At 38.7% G+C, this 19,970-nt stretch overlaps 1 protein-coding gene across 3 annotated transcripts in view; it reads left to right on the top strand.

Moving 5' to 3' along the window:
- The first annotated feature begins 279 nt into the window (after window positions 1-279).
- The window catches only part of SIPA1L2 (signal induced proliferation associated 1 like 2), a 127,870-nt gene continuing 108,179 nt past the window's right edge, over window positions 280-19,970 (top strand). For 2 of the 3 annotated variants that reach the window (XM_069010274.1, XM_069010273.1), the window contains exon 1: window positions 281-542. The gene's annotated coding sequence lies outside the window, so the exon portion shown is untranslated. Of the gene's footprint in view, window positions 543-19,970 lie in introns of all 3 variants that reach the window. The other variant, XM_069010271.1, reaches the window with a different exon arrangement.

Raw genomic sequence — 19,970 nt, 5'->3', positions numbered from 1 at the left:
GATCCCCTCCTGCGTCCCCGCCGCAGCGGGCGAGGGGCGGCGGGGGAGGCAGTGTGAGGCTGCCGGGCGGGGCGCGGGGTTTGGGATGCGCGACAGCGCGAGCGGCCAATGCAGAGTTGGCGGTCCCCCGGGGCCGCGCCGGCGGAGCCGCTGGAGGCGGGGCCGGCGGGCGGGGCGGGGCTGCGGGCGTGCGGGGAAGGCGAGCGGGGGTGTGAGTGTCGCTGCTGCCCCCGCCCTCCCGCCGCCGCTCCGCCCTCCCGTCCGGCGGCGGAGCCGCACTCCAGACCCAGCGCTGGGCAGAGCGCGGGGGAGCGCTAGGAAAGGGTGGCGGGGGAAGGAGAGGAGGAGCAGCGGCGCCCGCGCCAGCCCGCAGCACCCCAGCGGACGCCCCCCGGTTCCGTGCAGGGCTCCGGCGCGCCGCGGGTGGCGTGTCCCGCGGGAGAGGAGCGGAGCGGAGCCCGGGTGCGCCGGGGGGGGGCATGGGGGTCCCGCGGCCGGAGCAGCGGGAGCGCGGGCAGCAGCGGCGGCCGCGGCAGCACCAGGTAAGGAACGGCGCCCACCGCCGCGTCCATGCGAGTGCCTTCCCTCCCGGGAAGGACTCGGGAGCGCTTCAGGGAAGGGGGTGCCGTGAGGACAGACCCATCTCCTCCTTCCTCAGGTGCCGTTGGGAGGGAGGCTCGGCTTCTCCGGGCTCCGCGGGAGGACGGAGGTCTGGGGCGTGTGGGGAAGCGGCGGGGAGCCACGGGTCCCCCTTCCCCAGCAGCAGCCCGTCCTCGCCCCGGCCGCCGCACGGTGCCCACCGGGGCGGGGTGGCTGTGGCCGGGGCGGCTCGCTCCCGCACGTCGCCTTTGTAAATAGCGATGCGATCCGCCCCGTAGAGAATGGCGGCGGGGGTGTCCGGCGGGTCGCCAGTCACCTGCGGGGTGGTTCTGCAGCCGGCTGCGGCAGCCCGGGCACGCCGCTCCCCTCTCCGAATCTCACTCCAAGAATAATGGCAATTACCGAGTAAGTTTGCCCCGATCGGACATCTCTGGGGTAGAGCTGCTGTTCAGAGCGGGGACGGTGCGGCGGGGACCGCCAAGCGCTTGGGGTAGCAGAGGGAAAGGCTCTTCAGCCCGTGCAGTTTCTTTAAATGATTTAAATGCTTTTTTTTTTTTTTTTTTTTTTTTTTTTTTTTTTTTTTTTGGTTACAGGATGCAAGGCGCAAGCTGCATCCTTTTGCACTCTTTGTTACCTTGTAATACTCCGATAGCTGTTCGGGGTCCGTTCTCCAAACTTGGCGTTCGATTCGTTAAATTGTAGCCAGCTGGGCTCAACTTTGCTTTAGGTTTTATGCTGGTGGCTCCGCAGCCCTTCTGTGCTGGGCGGCAGCGCTCGGCTGCGCTGGTGAGAGCCCCTGCGAACGGGGAAGTAGCGCTGCGCAGGCTTGACAAAGGCAACTCCGAAGCTGACAAATTTCAGATATGGCTGTTAAGGTTCACCAAGTAGGTCAGTAAACTACCTTAGTACTTGGTGCTGCATTATTTTAATACATCGGTAGTTTGAATACTTGCTTTCAGCCTGGCTTTTCTGGAGGAAACGAGTTTTATTTTTTTATGATGCAAAAGACATGCAAAGTTAAGGAGAATTGCACATGTAAATTTTCCCGAGCTCTTTTGTGCGCAGTTTTCACTTCTGAAAGTTAACACTAGATGGCTTTCTTATATCAGCTATCCTGCAGGGAAGGAAAGCGTGTAATGTGTCTCTGCAGCCTGCTATTTCTGTATTTGTCTAATTTTTTTTCTTCACGTGAATAGCAAACTATCTTCTGGTCAGTTCTGCACCGATTAGACACGATCATGTTTGAAGCTTGCTTACTAGATGACATAATTCGTTGTTTTGATCAGCTCATGTTGCTCCTTTAGACTTTATTTTACATGTGTGTTACTAATATCTAAAGAAAGTTTGTTTAGTTGGAAGGTAACTCTGCAAAATATTTACGTTGCTTTAAAGGAAGGCAGCTGGATAAGGCAGGATGTTTGAAAATGGGGAAAAGCCAATAATTCAGTCTCAGTTTTTACTTAGTTTGATGGACTTATTTTAATAAGGACCACAGTGCATTAATATTTTTTGTTCAGCTATTTTTTTCCCACAGATTCTGTGCCTAGCTACCTTAGACTGAAACGTTTTGGAGCTGGATTCAGAAACATAGTGCTTCACACTGCTGGGTATAGGAATGCCTAAGCTTGATGCCTTATTACTCTATTTATTGTGTTTTTTCAAAACTGTGCCTTCTTTCAGTGGGAATGCATTATTTGCCCTCCATTCACTTCTTTGGTGGTAGCTCTGAAATACTTCAATCTTAAATTTGATCCTTGAAATATCTTTTATTATTAATGCAAACATGTTAAAATCATCAAGAGCTCTAATGCATTATAGATATTTAAACATTACTTAGGGTCTACAACAGTTGATTTATAATTTATGTAGCATTCATATGAAGCTAGATTTAGGGAGGTCTCTAAATGTATTGTCTTGGTTTTGCATGCCCAGTGGGTTAACTTAGCAGGTCATGCAGCACTTAGATGTAACAAGAAGGAGTACTTGTAAGGATGCCAGACTGTTTCACCAATCCTATTGGATCAATTAAAGATCATTTCATTCATATATGCCAAGGATATAATGTGAAGCCTAGAACTAAACAAAACCTCCATTCTTTGTAGCTGGTATTTGCTTACTGTGCATATCAGAGTATTTTTAAAGGTTTATATTTCATTTTCCTGAAAGATGATAATATGGTCTTCTTTTTGTAGGCATTTACTGACAGGCCATTACTCAAGTGCATTGTGAAATACTCTTGCAAATGAAGAGAGTCAAATGAGGAACTAAGCAAAGCAGTGGTCAAACAGGCAAAACCATCCCTTTTTTTGCTGTTTTTGACTTTTATGACTGAACCAAGGCAGTTCATTTTTTCACTTCCAGCTTCATACTGGGCACAGGCAGGCATTGCACTTAAGCTCTTTATCTGCAGATCACTAGTTCAAACTGCAGGAGAAAGGAAGTATTTTCTCCTTGCCTTGGCTGGAATTAGGATTATTTAGACGGTTGGATGTTAGAATATTTCCAGTAGGTTCCTGCCTTTTACTGCTGAGAGATCTAGTTTGGTAATACAGAGGGAGAAATGCTATGCTATTATGATAATACAAGTTACAGATTGTGGAAAGAGGGTGGGGCACTGGGTTATCTAGTTTCTCACGTTAGTCATCCAAGATTACCAACAGTAGCTGTTTTGACAGCTTGAAATGAAATCAGGGTTTGACAAATGCTCTTTTCTCTTTCTATGCAATTTTTGCTTTGCAATTTAAAATGCTTTGCAATTTTAAAATGTTTGGGTAAGCTGGGTTGTGGATCAGTGAAGTGGAGATGCCTGTTTATTCTGTGTATGTTGCAATACTGTCCTCAGAGTAGATTTTTTTTTTTTTTTTGCATTAGGCAACATAATTTATATCTGATTCTTTAAAATGTTACCTCTTGCAAAGTCAAGACCAACTTCAGTTTATCTCTTTATTTTCAAGAGAATCTTCATCCTTTTATAAACTGGACAGTTCATGAAGTTTAAGGTAGGGGGGTCCCTGACAGTCTTTTTCAACCCTGATTTTTCTACCTGAATTTTGAGAAAAGAGTGTGAAGACTGTCTACCAAATCCAAGAATCCCAGAAGAATTTGTGAGGGAATTTGTATTTAGTAGATTGAAAAGTATGTTTCTTGTTTGTTTATTTGTTTGTTAAACACTAGTTGTTCACATAAATTGCATTAAGAATAACATTAATTCTTGATGGCATTCAGTGATGATGCCATATGACTGGTAAGATTTTTAAGAACTGTCAGGATTTCACATAAATCGCTGTCTTTTTTTTTTTTTTTTTTAGTTTGTTGTGAAAGGGCAAACTTAATGTTAAACATCTGATTTATTCTGACAGAAGCAAATGAGAGGGAACCTGGCTTCCTTTGTAGTAAAGCACTGACCCCAGATTTAAAGCCACTTTGAGGCATAATTGAATGAGCAGAAGATTGAAAAGGATTATTATAATTGGTGATACTCTTCTAGCTTTTAGTTAGACAGGACAGCAGTAGGCAGAAATGTCATTTTGATTCGTTTGCACCATAGTTCTTAAAGGAAGATATGTAGGCTCTTATTTGGATCATGAAACTGTAATTACATCAGCAGTTAGCTACTCAAGATTTATAAGTGGATTCTTCTGGTTTTCTGGAATTTCTTAAATAATGAGCAGTGCATACATAATTAAAGGTTTTGTTTTTAAAAATGTCTCGAATCCTTATGGAGGTAATGTTCTGCACATGTAATAAATGTAAGCAGCTGCTGCTGTCCCGTCTTTTTGGATATGCAAGCAAACAGCTTTATTGGATTTGATGTTTGTAAGACGTTTTAAGAATAGTAGATGTTTGAAATGAAGTAGGCATTTATTTTAGTGCTGTTAACTGGGGAATCAGTGTTCCTTCGGAGAACGACCTGTAACTCCTTTTTTTTTTTTTTTTTTTTTTTTTTTACAGCTGTGACATGTAATGTAGAAAGATACCATAGCTATTTTTTGAAAGTGAGGGAATCTAGAAGGAAGCTAGAGGAGTGGTAGTAAATTGGCTTGTAGTAGCTAGGAGGCTGGAAGGTGGCAGTAGCTGAAGTTGTCTGGCTGCCCCTCCTCCCCAGCAGCTTCAATAGAATTCTGAGCACAGGACTTGGAGTTTTGCCATTGACTTTGAATCTTTTCTTATATAATGTCTTCATTTTTTGTTCTGGATCCTGCAAAGTCGCAAACCCAGCTCTGCAGACATTTGTGTAATGCTCCTGTCTTATTTGTTGTTTCTTCTTTCCTCCCCCTCTCCCTTCGCTGCCTGAATTCTCACTGGCACAGTGGTTGTGGATTGTGATAATGCCTGCCTGCGTTGATGTGTATTGTGTGTCCTCTAACATAAATCCCATCAAATTATTTTCGTGTAAATTACACATGAAAAGTCATATTGTGAAATACCTATGATTTAAAGACTACCTAAAAGATTAAAGATACAAAGCTCTCATAAAAAACTCATCAATTTCCCCTTCCATTTCCCTTTAGGATCACCAACTTTTTTTAAACCAGATAAAAACTGATGAAATTGTAGAACTGTTTTACATATTACAGAAACAACAGATTATAATACTTAAAATGTTTTTATAAGGAAAGGTACTCTGAGAACACTAGACATTCTGTGGCAGGTTAATTTAAATGCAATAAAATGTGTTTTAATAACTTATAAAATTTTTCTAGTGGTTTGGCATTTTTTTTGTGTTTTGAGTTGCCTTTTTTTTTACACTTGTTTGTTGCATGTATATGAGATGGAAAGGAGATTCTGGGCCCCCTTATATTTAATTTTGGATTTTTACAGTCACTTCAGTCAAATCTGATAAATTGTGAAAGGATGTGTCAATGAAATGGCAATTAAGTAAAGGCAGAGTAAAACATTCTAAAGTATGTGTTATAAATGCACATACTGTTAAAATATTTTTTGGTAGTTCTTTCCTTTTCATGTGGGAGAATTAAAAAAATACTGCAATTAATGCAGAGTTAGCAAAATTGTCACTGCAGAAAAGCAGCCCTATTTCCTATATTTTGCAAAGAAGGTCTTTGTGAAAGAGAAAAATTTCAGTCAGTTGGGGTTTTTCCAAGTTTGTTTTGATTTTTTTTTCCACCTGAGAGTTGTAAGTTATTTAATCACTCTTCTCTGGATGTTTTCATTTGTTCATTAGGCTTTCTGTTCAAAACTAATTATTTCCTACTTTTAGATACCTGAAGTGCGTTCAAGGAAAAAAGCACTCCTGTGCTTCTAGTGTTTTTCTGGCTTCTCAGCACTGAAAATTAATATCTGATACGTTTTAGCATGGAATCCCATTGTAATACTAGTGTGACACAAAGTGGAAAAAAGGAGAGAAGAGTGTGGCTGTGTCTGTGCATATGTTCTCATGCCTAATGTGCTTGTCATCTACAGTGTGTAAGCAAGTGTATGTATTTTGCTGTGCTGGTCTTGCTTATTGCAGTGGCAGCTGTTCTTGAAGAATTAGGAGCAGTTTACAGTGATCAGGTTGTCCTTAGTGTTTTGCTGTAGTAAAGTAAGCCTTGGTTTTACTTTGTAAGGTTGTCAGGACAACAGCTTATTATTCTTGCTCCTCATGGTGTTTCCCTGTAGCAATGGAGGGAGCTGTTTCAAAGGCAGTGGCTGCCTTGCCTCACTGGGCTGCAGGATTGCCAGCTGTGATTTGGGTTAGCAGGATGCTCTGGGTTTGTCATGTAAAAATTCTAATTGATGATGAATGCAAACTCAGTGTGAGAATAATTTTTCTTCATTGGACTAATGTAAAACTACCCATTGTATTTACAAACCCATGGCCTATTTTCTCTGCCGTAGTGTCATTAATCTACTGTTTTCTTCCATCTGAGGCTCAGAGAAAACTGTTGGAAGTTTGACAGTATGGAACCAGTGATAAGAGTTGAGACAAGGTAGGAATTAATTTAAAGCTATGTTATGTCAGTGTGCTACAGTCTGACACTGGAGCTAACAAGTGAAACTAACTGGGGATTTCTGTTAGGTTGAGTTTGTGATGTCTTTGACAAAAGCATCAGATGAAGTTGGTGTTCAATGATAAGCCACACAGTAACTGTTGAGGTGTTGGCATTTTGAAGAGCTACTGTTCTGTTCTTGTTATGTAGTAAATTGGAAAAAGAATGCACGTTGTTAAATACAGCAAACTAAATGACTACAAGGTCATTCTCTGAGTGTGGTCATTATATGCAAGAGGTGCAAATGTTTTCAACTGCAATAACTTTTAGATTGCTGGGATGTTCAACAAGGAAGATTACATGAAGAAAGCTTTTAAATAGGGCTTTTTTATTATTATTTCATAAAATACGCTAACACATAGGACTTATTTTGGCACTTCCATAGCTTCCTTTATATTATTGTTATAGAGAGATTCCTTAGTTTGATCCAACTTCTTTGATCTGGGTTGAGCTATAGTAGTCAATTAAGAAATGTCCAGGTACTTAAAATCCTTTTATCAAAACAGTAACCTTCTATTTCAAATTCCCTTTTCAGACTACTGAAACAACAGTCCATTCACGGAGTAATTTGGCAGAGATACATAGGCATCTGCATTCAGTCCTGGAAGCTGCCTGGCAGAATTAGAAACTATTAGGATAAACCTGTCAGTGTTCAAAACGTTTTCTCCCTTGTCTGGCTACCATTTTTTTGAGAACAGGCAGGTACTCCAGAGGTGGGTGTCTTCCCTCCTCTCAAATCCTCTGCTATTTCCATCCCTTCTCCCCAAAATTTTCTTAGTATCTTTGTACATGTCTTTGAATCACACAATCTTGTTTGCATAAGGAACCATTTCAAAAGATTATTTTTAAGGTTGGTGAAAGGAGATGGAGTAAATACAGTGATTGGTGTAATCTGTAGGAGCGTGTGAACAGGTTTGTTCACTTCCACGTCTCTTTAAATGTATAATTTGACCAGTTTGTTACAAGAAGGGATCAGGATAGGTGAGATTATCTAAATTGGTCAAGGGCTGTACAGGTGGTTGCTCAGAGTGCCACACCAAAAAACCTCAAATATAAATTGGGCTCCAATATTTTCTATATAGGATGAAGTTTCTACTGCTAGAGCAGAGGGTTTTACTGACTTTCTGAGCCAGGCTGCTTAATCTGGACCCCTGGAAATCATTGCTTCTGGTGCAGATTTCTGAGTGAAGGGCAAGCAGTACTTCATTAGTCTGTGAGATTGTCAGATTTGATAATTTTGCTTATGTCTGTTTCCATCACATTTGGGATGCTTTGTGCTTTTTCTCTGTGGTTGTTTAACCTTTGAAATGAAGTTTCTGTGAGCATAACTACCCTTGAAACTTTATCTATCAGATTCTGCTGAGTCAAATAGACTCAAAAAATCATGAGGTGAAGGGAGGTGTTGCGCTGTAGGACTGCATAAGCCTTGTTTCCTTAGGAAATAAAAATTGGTGACCATTCTTTCCGTCATACTGATCTGCAGTAAATAGACAGTACATTTGAAAAGTGTTCTGTTTTTACTTTGTATTTTACTGCAATATTTCTTAAAGTATTTTTACATATATAAGATTACATTAAAACTATCAATGTACAGAGTGTGCCTTTGTGCCTGATGATGGGTATACAAACTGTGTCTTTGTATACACAGATTGCTTATTGAGTATCAACCCTTGCTTTGTGTGGCTGAGTGTTAAAATAGAATATTTATATATATGCATAGTAATAATTCTTTCTACTGGGGAAAATAGATGCTTAATGGTAATGTTTTTCTCTTTCTTATGTAGGCTGTACCCAACAGTATCAATATTCCTATCCCCTCATTTTACAGTGTTTAGTACGCCTGTAGGTCAGAGGTGTTTAAAGTTGCAAGTTAGAGATTTTATTTTTTTCTATGTCAGCTGTCTCAATTGCATCTCTCAATAGAATTGTTTGTATTCTTTATGGCAGCTAGAGGAATCACTGCAGGGAAAAGTAATAATAAGTATGTAAAATCTGTTAGATATTTCTCCTTGTGACTTAGCAAGAAGTTATAAGAATGAACAAAACAACTCCAAGATATAAACCATTCTCAGCAAGTGTTGTCTTCTGTGGGTGTGAACATTTGCTCGACTAGAAATCCCCTAAGTAGAAGTCAGTGTATCTGTGGCAGCTGTAGGTATAATACTGATCAATTAAATAGATAAAAAAGTTCCAACTTCCTTTAGGAAATTACTTGTATTGCTTTGTTTGTTTTAGTGTGAAGTCTTTCCCATTTCATGATTCATGTATAAGGTGGATAGTGACTTTAAGTTTCCTTGGTTGGGTGATGAAATTTTTATTTTCATGGACTATATTTACAGAATCTGAAACTTAAATCCATTCTGTTTCATACATAAACATGTTTTTCTTTAATTGTATGTTTTCTTCCTTATTAGGAAGGAATCTACTGGAGTTGTTTAGGTTTGTTTTGTTTAGGTTTTGTTTGCTGCCTTTTTTTACCCTTGAGTGGTAATTAAAATAGCCTTGTGTGAAGTTTCTGAGCATCTTTTATATACTTATTCATAGTTGTGGGACCTTTCTGTGTACTACTGAAACTGTAAATGCCATCAGATTAGATATAATATTGCTTATGGCAGTTGGACTGTCATTTATCTTGAGTTTATCCAGGCTTTTAGCATGATTGTCATAGCACTTAATGGTTTGTATTCCACCTGGAGACCAGTAACAAGCAAAGTACGGTACTGGGACCTCTTTTGTTTAGTACCTTGATCAGTGACCTGGAGGACGAGATGAAGTCTATCCCATCACATTTGCATGTGACATCACACTGTGGGAGTAGCTGACACATTCGAGGACAGTGCTCTGAGGCTTAGAGGGGCTGGTGGAACAGACCCTGACAAGCCCCGTGACATTCCACAAGGATAAATGCATGTTCTTACCCCTCGCCACAGGACGGGGTGGGGAGTGACTTCCCAGGAAGCAGCTCTGCTGGGAAGGACCTGCACATTCTACACACGAGTCAGCATGTCAGGCTTCTCTGACAGTGGCAAACGCCAGCAGCATACTAGGCTGGATAAGCAAAAGCAGAGCCAGTGGATTGCCAATACTCAGTATTCCTTAGACCACCACACTGGATATGCCCCATCTAGTTTTGGTTCCCCAAATACATGAGAAACATTGACTAAATTGAATCTAATTCAGTGGAAAGCCAGCAAAACAAGGGGCTTGGAGGACATGAGGAGAGGCTGAGAGAAATGGCTTTGCACAGCTTGGACATCAGAAAGCACAGGGGATGCTTAATAGCTGCTACACAAGGTGATACCTAAGAGGTCATCAAGAAAATGTAGCCAGGCCCTTTACAGGGGTACATGACAGGAGGAACAGAGACAGTGGCCACAGTCTAAAACAGGTGAGGTTCTGATTTGGCACCTGCTAATAAAAATCACCTTAAGGACACTGAGGAATTGGGATAGGTAGCATAGGTTGTCAAAACTACATCCTTTTCAATTTTTTTAAGACTAGACTGGACAAAGCCCTAAGCAAGTTAGTCTGCATACAGTGCTGTTGTAGTTTCCAATGTGAGTTAATCTATGAAATACCACAACTTTTTTATGGTACCAGTTGCTCTAATAATAGAGAATTTTGGTTGATGTTCCAGCATACTGTGATTCCACTTTGTTATAGTACACAATTTGTACAGAATATTTCTCTATTACAATATTGTGAAGATCTTTTTACAAGACCCATTATGGTCTTGCATTATCAGCTCATATTATATGTTCTTTGTTTAAACCACTAGTCAAGAATTCCCAAATGAATTATTAGCAGTTAAGTATTTTATAACTATAGAACTTAACGATAAAATAAGTGCTTAAAAATGGTAGCATGTCCTCTCAGGTTTGGCTTCAGATATGCTTTGCTCAGCTTGTCAGTGAATTTTAAAACATGATTAGCAATACTGGAATTTGAATGTGTGAATTTCTATTGAGCAATTCCATTGAATCTCTTCCAAAAGATTGTTTTAGTGTTAAAGAGCAGGACGTGAATTTGAAATTGGCTCTCAGCAAGTCAAACTTAGATTTCTATTTGATTCTTTTGCATTAGCTGCTAATTTTAGTACTGTGAAACTTGTGATAACCTACACTAGAGGTGCCCCTGTGGCTGGAAAAAAAAAGCTGTGATTTGTCTGAGCATTTGAAAATACAAATTAAAATGATTCAGTTCTGAAAACATCTTCTGTTTGCACTTTTTTAATGTTCAGCATTAACCTCTTAGTTTCATTAGCTATAAACAAGAGCCAGCAGAACCTCAGAAGCTTGAGATGATTCCTGTTCTTGCTTATCCAGCTTCACAGTGGTTATACTTTTAAGTATTTCTGTGTTTACCAAAGCATGAACCAGACCTTCAGATCCCTGTTTTGGTTTTTAGAATCCATTTTATGAAGTGTTTAAAATTTCAGGCATTTGTATAACATTCAGCTTCAATATGAAAGAGGTTGCAAATACATGCCGAGATAATCAAAACAAACAGGAAAGGGAATGGAAAGAATTTCCTTTAGGGTAAAATTCCTTAAAGTTGAAATAACCCTGAGAGATAGTGCTTGTCAGTTGGCAGGGAAAGTTAGGACTTGCCTTGTGAAGACTTTTTTTTCTGGAAGTGGAAGAACATGGAAAAGCTCAGTTAGATGCCCTTTTAAAGCCATACTTTCAGCAAAATGAATTAAAACATTGTCTATTAAACTGATGAATCTCCAAAATTGTTGCATTATGACTGATGATAGCTACAGATCAGCAGCCCAGGCCTGAAATCTCCTTTGCTCTGAACTGAACTACTTGTTTCTTTTATAATCCAGTCACTGTAGAAAATAACTACAATTGTCTTAACTTGTTCTCTTTTTGGTATGGTCCTGTGTCAGGTACTTCCTTATTCCCAGGTTGTACCAAAAGCAATTTTTTAAAATACTCTTGATGACCTATCTATGAATCTTTCTACTTTGTTGAGCCGCAGTTCTTGAAGCAGCTTCTCCTTGATGCTTGTGGGAGTGCAGCTGAAGCAGTAGTTCTTGCGAGTTCCTCAATAGGTTGAATATGGCTTATGTACCAAGCAGTGACAGTAATTTAAAATACAATCTGCCTAGAATTTTCATAGCTATGATATGTGAGCTGCCTTCCTCTAAATTGTGTTCTTTCGTGGAGTCCAACTAATCTTTTGATTTTATCAAGGTCGGCACAGTTGCTAATGGAATATACAGGGAAAGCAGATCTTCATGGAACCTAATGTCAAACCAAGTTCTTTAGCTGGCCAGCTCTCAAATGAGACAGTGTAGATTTCCTGCTTTTTGTAAGTAAATGTGTCTTATAAAACCTTCAGAACTAAATAATTCATTAGTGGGTTAAAATGCCAATGAACAGACTTTTTAATTTTCAGAGCTAGACTAAGCTTTTGAAATTAATCTCCTGATCTTTCCACTTAATATTTTGTTTGCATGATGGAGAAGTTTCAGAGAATGTAAAATATATTTCTTTGTAATGAGACCAACCCAAATAAAATGTTGACCTTAACATAAACTGTGTTTCTAATTCTGAATGCTATACAGTGATTGAGAAATGGAAGCTAAAAAGAACATTGCTGAAGGTGATGCGCTTTACAAAAATTTAAGGTGAATATATGAGAAGAAAGCAAATAGCAAGATTAAACAAAATTTATGGAGTAAACACTTATTTCTCAGTATTCAGGAAGTAAATATTTTTCTAACTTGTTATGACTTGGACAGAATTATAAAAATATTGTCTTCATTTTGTCAAGCTCACTTGAGTTGAGTGATTGAGGTATGGTTACTCAATGGGAAGGGTACTTAAACAAAATAAACAAAACCCCCCAAAACCCCCACATTGTTAAGGAAAGTGGTTGAGAATTGTTGTTCTGCAGGTTTAAAAGCATTATATCCACTGCACTTACTGTGCTCTTTAGTTTTTTTTCAAGTTTTTTTTAAGGGTCAGGTAGAGGTGGAAAAAATACGTATTCCTTAGGCTGTCCCTTCATCTATCCTCCCTTTTCTCCTCATGAAGGCAGTATAGCTGCTATATAAATTCCTAATGGAAAGATCACAGATCACTATCTTGTAATGGTGACTTTTTTCAGTGTTTCATTTTTATGGCTTTTGCTTGCTATAGTAGTTTGACTCATAGATTTGATCACATACCAGTGTTTTGGTTACATGCACCAAAATAAAAACACAGCTTGCTATATTTGCTTTGTATTTTTCTGTTACTTTACTGTTTTGTGTTTTTTTTTTTTTTCATTTAAAGTAGCTTTCAACAAAATTGCAATTAATTGCCAGTAGCCCAGCTGATTTATAGCAGCAATATAAAAATGCTCATAGTCAAGCTGACCACAATAAAACCTTGCAGTTATGAGATATTATGAAACCTAAAATCTGAGCTTCTAATAAAACGTTTATGGCCTTCAACCTTTTTGGCAATAAATTAAAAAAAGAAATCTGTTTAGAATGCATTTTTTCCTTAAACTGTAATGACATAATTTCTACTCTAATACTTTTCTCCTCCCACATACAGTCTTTCATTCTGCAGTAAAAGTTTTCATGCCCTTCACTTGTGCTCTATTCTGTCTCCCACACCCCTCTATTGACTTGCCATTACCCACTTGTGGAACAAAAAATGACTTTTCTTTGTTTAAGAAGTGTAGGCCTGTGGTACAGCTGGGTAACTCACTGAAACCCTGGGTGGTTTACTGTGCCCAAAGGGACCAGTGTGTGCTTAGTCTCTCTGGGGGCTGGAGGCAGAGTGCACCTCCTGGTGAAAGACAGCTGGCCGTCAGCTCCTGGGCACCTTCTGGCTGGGAAGTGTGTGCTCACATTTGCTTCCTACCCATAAGGTTTCGCATTTATTGCTGCCTAGAGGATGTGCTCTCAGCCCCCGTATAGTCCAACACCACGGGTTGCCCCTTGACCACTGGCAAATTGGTGAAATTCCTTTTCCAGCTAGGGATTTTAAAAGAATGGAGTGTGGAGTAGGGGAGTACATGGAGTACGGTTTTTAGACATAGAGAATATTCTTTCCTTTCAAACAACTTGGACTTCAAATGATTTTCTGTCTCAGCAGTTAGAGGAAACAAAAATGTTGCAGGAAGTTCCAAAGACCAGAAAGTTGGCATATGGTTCACAAAGATGGTGGTGGAGGAGGGGGCTGGAGAGGGATTGTTTGTTTAATGGACTTTAAATGCCTAAATACTTTTCAGCATACAAATCTTGCCCTTTTTCTTTGTTTTCCCCCCATTTAATACCTATGGGACTAGCACCTTCTATCATACAGATGAAGTATTAAAATGAGCAAACTGTGTGATGTTCAGGTATGGTGGCAATAAAAGCCTCTTGAGCTTCTATGTCATCAATATTTTGAATAGTTTGACAGAAAGATTTTGCCTCATGTAGAATCAGGGTTTTTTTTCTTGTTTCAACATCTTGCCTGAAACATACAGTTAGCATGTGTACTCTGGAAGTTGTTCATGAATTTAATGATAGCTCTGCTATCCTTGACAGATGTAGCTTCACTTTTTTCTTTTTTCTTCTCTTCTACCATAGCCTCTGGTATGCTTTAATATTATTTTGTAATCAAAGATGAACAATTTGTATAACTTCCACACTACTAGTACATGGAGAAACTAAGTTAAAGAGTACGACATTATCTTACTGGAAGAGTTGATAACATTCATGTTTAAGAGGCAAGAAGGTGTAAGGCAATGTCTTCTGGGAACTTAATACAGTAACAACAGTTTCTCTCCACAAACTGATGGGCAGTAGAATAGGTGGATGTTTTTGCTTTCAAGTTGCTTTTGAGGGAGAGTGAGAAGACCAAGTGAATGAAAACACATGGGAAATTCATTGTGAATACCTCCATTAATACAAAATGCTCTGAATTTTTGTTACATTAAAAGAATTGTTCATCTGAAAGAAAATAAATCACTTCAAGCTTCATTGTTATACGTTAACCACTAGATTAGATGAATTTAGATGGTGGGTTTGGGTTTTTTTTCCTTGTATCAAAAGAATCCCATTCAATTCTTTCCTGACTGCTCTTTGATAATTACAGATGGGAGTGCAGCTCTGTAGTTTGTGATCATTGATATTTTGAGTAGAATATTTGAGAATTTGGGCTGTATATTAAGCAAACCTCAAGCTTGCTTTGCATGTCTTTTCCCTGTATTTTTTTCCAAGACTAATTTTCCATTATTATGTTGTGAGCAGTTTATAACAAAATGATGGCCTATTTGTGTAGCAGTGCACAAGTGAGTAACTTCTCTGAATGCCTTAACCTCATGGCCATCACAGAACAAAAGTTGTGTCCAGAACTTAATGCTGTCTTTTGTGATTGAGGGATATATGAGAAAAAATGAAAAACTTGCAAAGTGGGTCTCTCTTTGTACAGAACTGTCACTGCTCTGTTTGGCTGATATGGATTCTTTTCAGCTGTCACTTTCAGTAGAAAAGAGACAAAGCCTGTGCCTGGACTTACTCCCACTGTCTTAGTCTGATTTTTATCTAAAGGGTCTGATGCCTGCAGGATTATTGACCATTTGTCCCATCAGAGTGCCAAGGTCTGGAATCTTGACCTTTCTGTGTTTTCTAAGTTCATGGTCAGTTTTTAAAGTATGTCTGTTTCAATAATTAACACGAGATACCATTTTTCTCTTGTGGCAGGGGATAAAAAAATTGTCGCGCAAAAATATTCTGCTCTCTTCGTAGTCCAAAGTATATTAGATGGTCTTTTATGTGCCTTTTTTTGTTGTTGTTTCTTTTTGTCTATACTTCTTAAAAGTAGATTAACTTGAAAATACTTTGGTTTTCTGCAAAAAGCAATTGTGCACCTGTTTTTTTCTTAAAAGCATGAGCTGCTTAAAAATCCTATAGATGATAATCATGACTGAAACCAGAAATACTATCCCTTTGTGGTAAGGGGGAAAATGTGCTGGGTGATACTGAGGATATTTGTGATAGAGGCAAAGTGTGTATACTGCAATTGAACAGTTGTCTCAAGCAGGAAAAGAAGTAAAACAAAGCAACAGTAATGATCTTGGGCTGGGGAGCAGGGAAATCTTTGCCACATGAGTGAGTGAGTGAGAGGGGTGAGTGACTCAGATGTGTATGTTTGCATGCCTGTGCACACATCTGAAATGTAGAAAGAGAAATAAGACGTAACTGTGAGTGACTCTTTCATTGTCTGTTCCAAGTGGGCAAAAGAAGCAAAGCTCTCAGGTCTGAAGCACAGCTCTGGTAAAACTTTCGTTGTTGATCTTGGATTTATAAGTCAGCAGAAGGAAACAGTTTATCCTTGGTCTGTGATGTTTATGATTTAGAATTTTTTCTTTTCATTGCTAGATGTCTACTCCTGGTAGAAATGTTACACTGTTTGGCTGCATGATTCTATTACCCTTTCATTCTATTGCAGTCTTTAGCATGAAATAAATCATACAACCTTAAATGGGTATAAACTGTTATATAAATATATAGTTTTTATTGAGATAAAACTGTGTGGTGGCAAACAGAGTTTCAAAATTTGTTGTAAATCAGTATTTTTCTCCAGGCTTCTTCTGAGGAGAAGGTTTATAATAGAAGGTTTTGTCTTGGTTTAGTTTTGATTCAGTGGCTGAGATAAAGGACGTGTTGCTAGAACTTTGACAGCCTTGAAAGTTTGTTTCAATTTAGATTACATTCCTCCAATTTACCGAATTTTTTAACAAGACCAGAAGTCTGTGCTCACAACAACAGGGCAGACCAAGGTGCAGGTGCAGAATGCATGAGGGAGACTTAATTTTGAGGCAGAAGATGTGGCATGACCTGGTGGCAAAGCTGTGCTCAACCTTTACTAGGTAGCAGAATGTACACAGGTGCAGAGCCTTGCTGTCTTCCTCAAATAAGATACCTGTACATCTGTGTATAAAAGACAGCAAGAAACTTGGTGTCTTTTTTGTCCCAGACAAAGTACACAGCCTTCATTATTTTAATTTGCATTCTCTCCTATGCATGGACTAGGAGAGTGAACCTCAAATGAGAGCTACTATAACTAATGTTTGGGGGGAAAAAAAATTAAAACTTGTGGCTTAAAAAAAACACATTGAGAGAATGAGTTGCTCTTTGTATAAATGTGGTAATTAATTCTTTTTTTACAGAAAACTTATTTGAATATATTGATATTATCTTAATGTAGGCTCCTGATTTTATATTTTCATTTTTTTTGACTTTCTTAAATAAATATGTCCAAAATCTGCTTTCTATTGTTTTATTTAGAAATAGATTAGGTCATATCTGAATCGTGTTGAAATCTGTTAAATCTTAACAGGTGGATTGGAAGTTAAGAGTGTAAATGCCTTCTTCAACACTGTTTTTATTGCTTTGATGTGTGCTGATATCTAAACTGTCTAATTGTGTGTAGAAATATGGGGAGGGGATTTGTTTCCCGGCCAACTTTTTTTTTTTTTCACTGATGTCATAGGTGGCTATGACTCCAGTTTCTCAAATACTGAATATCTGTAACTACCTCACAGTTAAGGGCATTTATATAAGTTCAGAAGAAGATGGCCTTTCAAAATATGCAAATGCAGGGTCTATCCTACTGAAGGAGAAAAATCTACTGTATATGGCACTGGGAGAAGTGAAAATGTTATCCCTGCTAATTATTCAATAATTTAGATGTGTTGTATTTTTTTCTTTTCTCCAGGCAGTAAAATCTAAAAAAAAAATCCCTGAAAAACACTACTTTCACATATTTCTGGTACAGCAAACAAACCTGGTTCTTAGCAATTTTCTGTTTTACAGGAGGCATGCTATTATCTGCCTTTCCTCATCTCTCTTTTCATGCAATAGTGCCTTTGGGAGGCTTCAAGTTTGATTGGCAGGCTGGCATATTTAGGCATGTCTGAAATACAAACTGTGTTTTTTGTTCAGAACCATACAAACTGTGCCATATTTGAAGTAAGTTACTGAAGCTTCATCTGTAAGAACAATGACCTTGAGAAATTAAACTGGAATTTTGCACAATCAAAATTCTCTAGTGGTTTTCTATTTTTTTTTTTTTTTTTGTAATAGAAAAGAAAAAGTGTCTGTCAAACATAAATGGAAAAGGAATCAAAATGAGGTAATCCTGACCAGAGACTAAGCTTTAGTTTTAAGTTAGCTTTAGTTTTGCCATTCAGTAAAGAACAAAGGTCTGGGAAACAGCAGTAGAAGTGGTAATTGTAATTGCCCAGATTTAAAATGCTTTTTATTTAGTAACAGTTCAGGAATTTTGGATGATTGGAAGGGTGGTGAACAAATTTTTTTTCTCTTTTTGGTCAGGCAAACGAAGTATACTCTAGGCTATAGTGTAAGTATATTGGTCTCTAGTTGCAGTGGGAATACAAAATATAGCAAAAATATTTCCTTAGTCAGAAGTAATCAAAGAAGAATTCATTTATAATTTTTTAAAGCATGTAAAGATCTATGGACCCATTCCAACTTCCCAAAAATGTTTGTTCAAATCATAGCTGTTATATAAAATTTACACTTTAATGGGCTTCAAACTTTTTTTCATATAAGGCAGCTACCATATCCAGAAACATCTGGTATTACAGCCTTCAAAAAAAGGTATTCTTACCAGGTCACTTAATGGGTGAAGCCGAATGATTTTTTTCTGTGGCAAACTTTTTTTGACTTTTGTGAAATTACAATAAACATGTACCCAAAAATCTGTCACCAAATCCTGTTCATCTATGGGTATTAATTTTATTTGGGATGCTGAAACTTTGGTCTGCTTCCAAATTAGTCTCTCTTGACATAAGAGGGATCATGTTCTTGATACAGTATGCTATAGTGTACATACCAGCTCAGGTATATAGCTCAAGTCTTGGTATTGCTTGAAAGGATCTGCATTAGTTCTTTCTCTTCTGTTGTTTATTTGCCTTGTATATTCCTCTTTGTTTTGCATTCTGTGTGTTTAATCTGGCCTATTTCACTCTACTATTACGCCCTGTAATGAGTGTTGACTATAAAAAGCAATGGCAGTAAATTATGAGACTCATATTCTTGGAATGAATTTGACCACCAATTATGCTATTTTTGCCTTTGATGTTCTAAAGGAGATGGGAGACATTCAAATGCAGTTCTGGGCATTGTCAATCTTTTCAGTGCTGTTTCAGAGTTAAGGTTGAAAGAGGAGTACAGAATTTTGATTAGGATTTTCAATCAAATGTGTAAGTTCAGTGTGTTTGGAAAGCACTATGAGGCTATAATTGAATGAAAAATTAATTTCTAAGTTCTGAAAACTAGTTTGTTTACATTACTGGATATTTCAGTAGGAGAGCCGGATGAAATGTTAAAGATCTTGATTTATGTTAAGTATCTAATTTTTGTTCCCTAATTTCAAGAGGAATGTTGAGAAATTGGGGAGCACCAAGAAGGGTAGAAAGCCCGTGTTTGGAGCAAACAAGCTGGCAGGAGAAGCTGACAGAGCTAGGCTTGCTCACTCTGACAAAGTAGCAGCTCCTGAGTGACCTGTGTCACTTGAGGTACTTGAGGGTCGTTCCAAAAAACGGTGGAGGTGAATTTTTTCCACTGTCGCGAGATCGGCCACAAACTCTGATATGGTGTGTTTGGGTTAGATGTGAGGAGGAACGCTACCAGGAAGCCTGTACAGGCCTGGAACAGACTGCCTGGAGAAGCAGCTGAATTTTACATCTTTGGAGGTCTTGAAGACTCAGCAAGACCAAGCCATGCCTCATAATTTCCAGTGCTGATAAGAGTCCTGCTCTGAGCAGAAGATTGAACTGCATGACTTCCAGAAGTGTCTCTCAGCCACTACAAAACTTAAAATGATTAGGTTTTTGCTCATCCTTTAGCCCTCTTCTTTTATTACCTCATTCTAAAATGATTGTGGCTCATATGTATGTTTGAAAAAGCAAGCAATGCTGTCAAAAGGCATATCCCACAAACATTAAGGCATTTACAAATGATACTCAGAAAACCCTACTTTTGCTTTTGAGAGAAAGTATTGATAAAAAAATTCCTTTTCACTGACTGTGTTTGAAAATCATCTTACTTTTCATGCTTGATGAAAGCAGACCTGATAAAGAAATGCTTTGGTTTTTTTTCCATAGTACTTAATATCTTGCTTTCTACTCAAAAATGACAAAAAGTATTTTTTCTACCCCAGACAAATGTCAAAGATAAATAATATATTGAGCAGACCTATGGGAACAAAAAAAAAAATATTCATCTTATTTCCATGAATAGCATTCAGAATACTGTGATTTAGTTATGGTTTTTTTACACTCATTTCATGACTTGTGAGTAATTTTTGTATCTTTCCTATTTTTAAGCTGTTGCCTTAAGTCAGTTGCCATGTTCTACTT

Source organism: Aphelocoma coerulescens, chromosome 3, assembly GCF_041296385.1.
Source record: "Aphelocoma coerulescens isolate FSJ_1873_10779 chromosome 3, UR_Acoe_1.0, whole genome shotgun sequence".
Classification (NCBI taxonomy): Eukaryota; Metazoa; Chordata; class Aves; order Passeriformes; family Corvidae; genus Aphelocoma; species Aphelocoma coerulescens.
The sequence above is the reverse complement of the archived record's forward strand: the minus strand, read 5'-3'. Positions and strand labels throughout refer to the sequence as shown.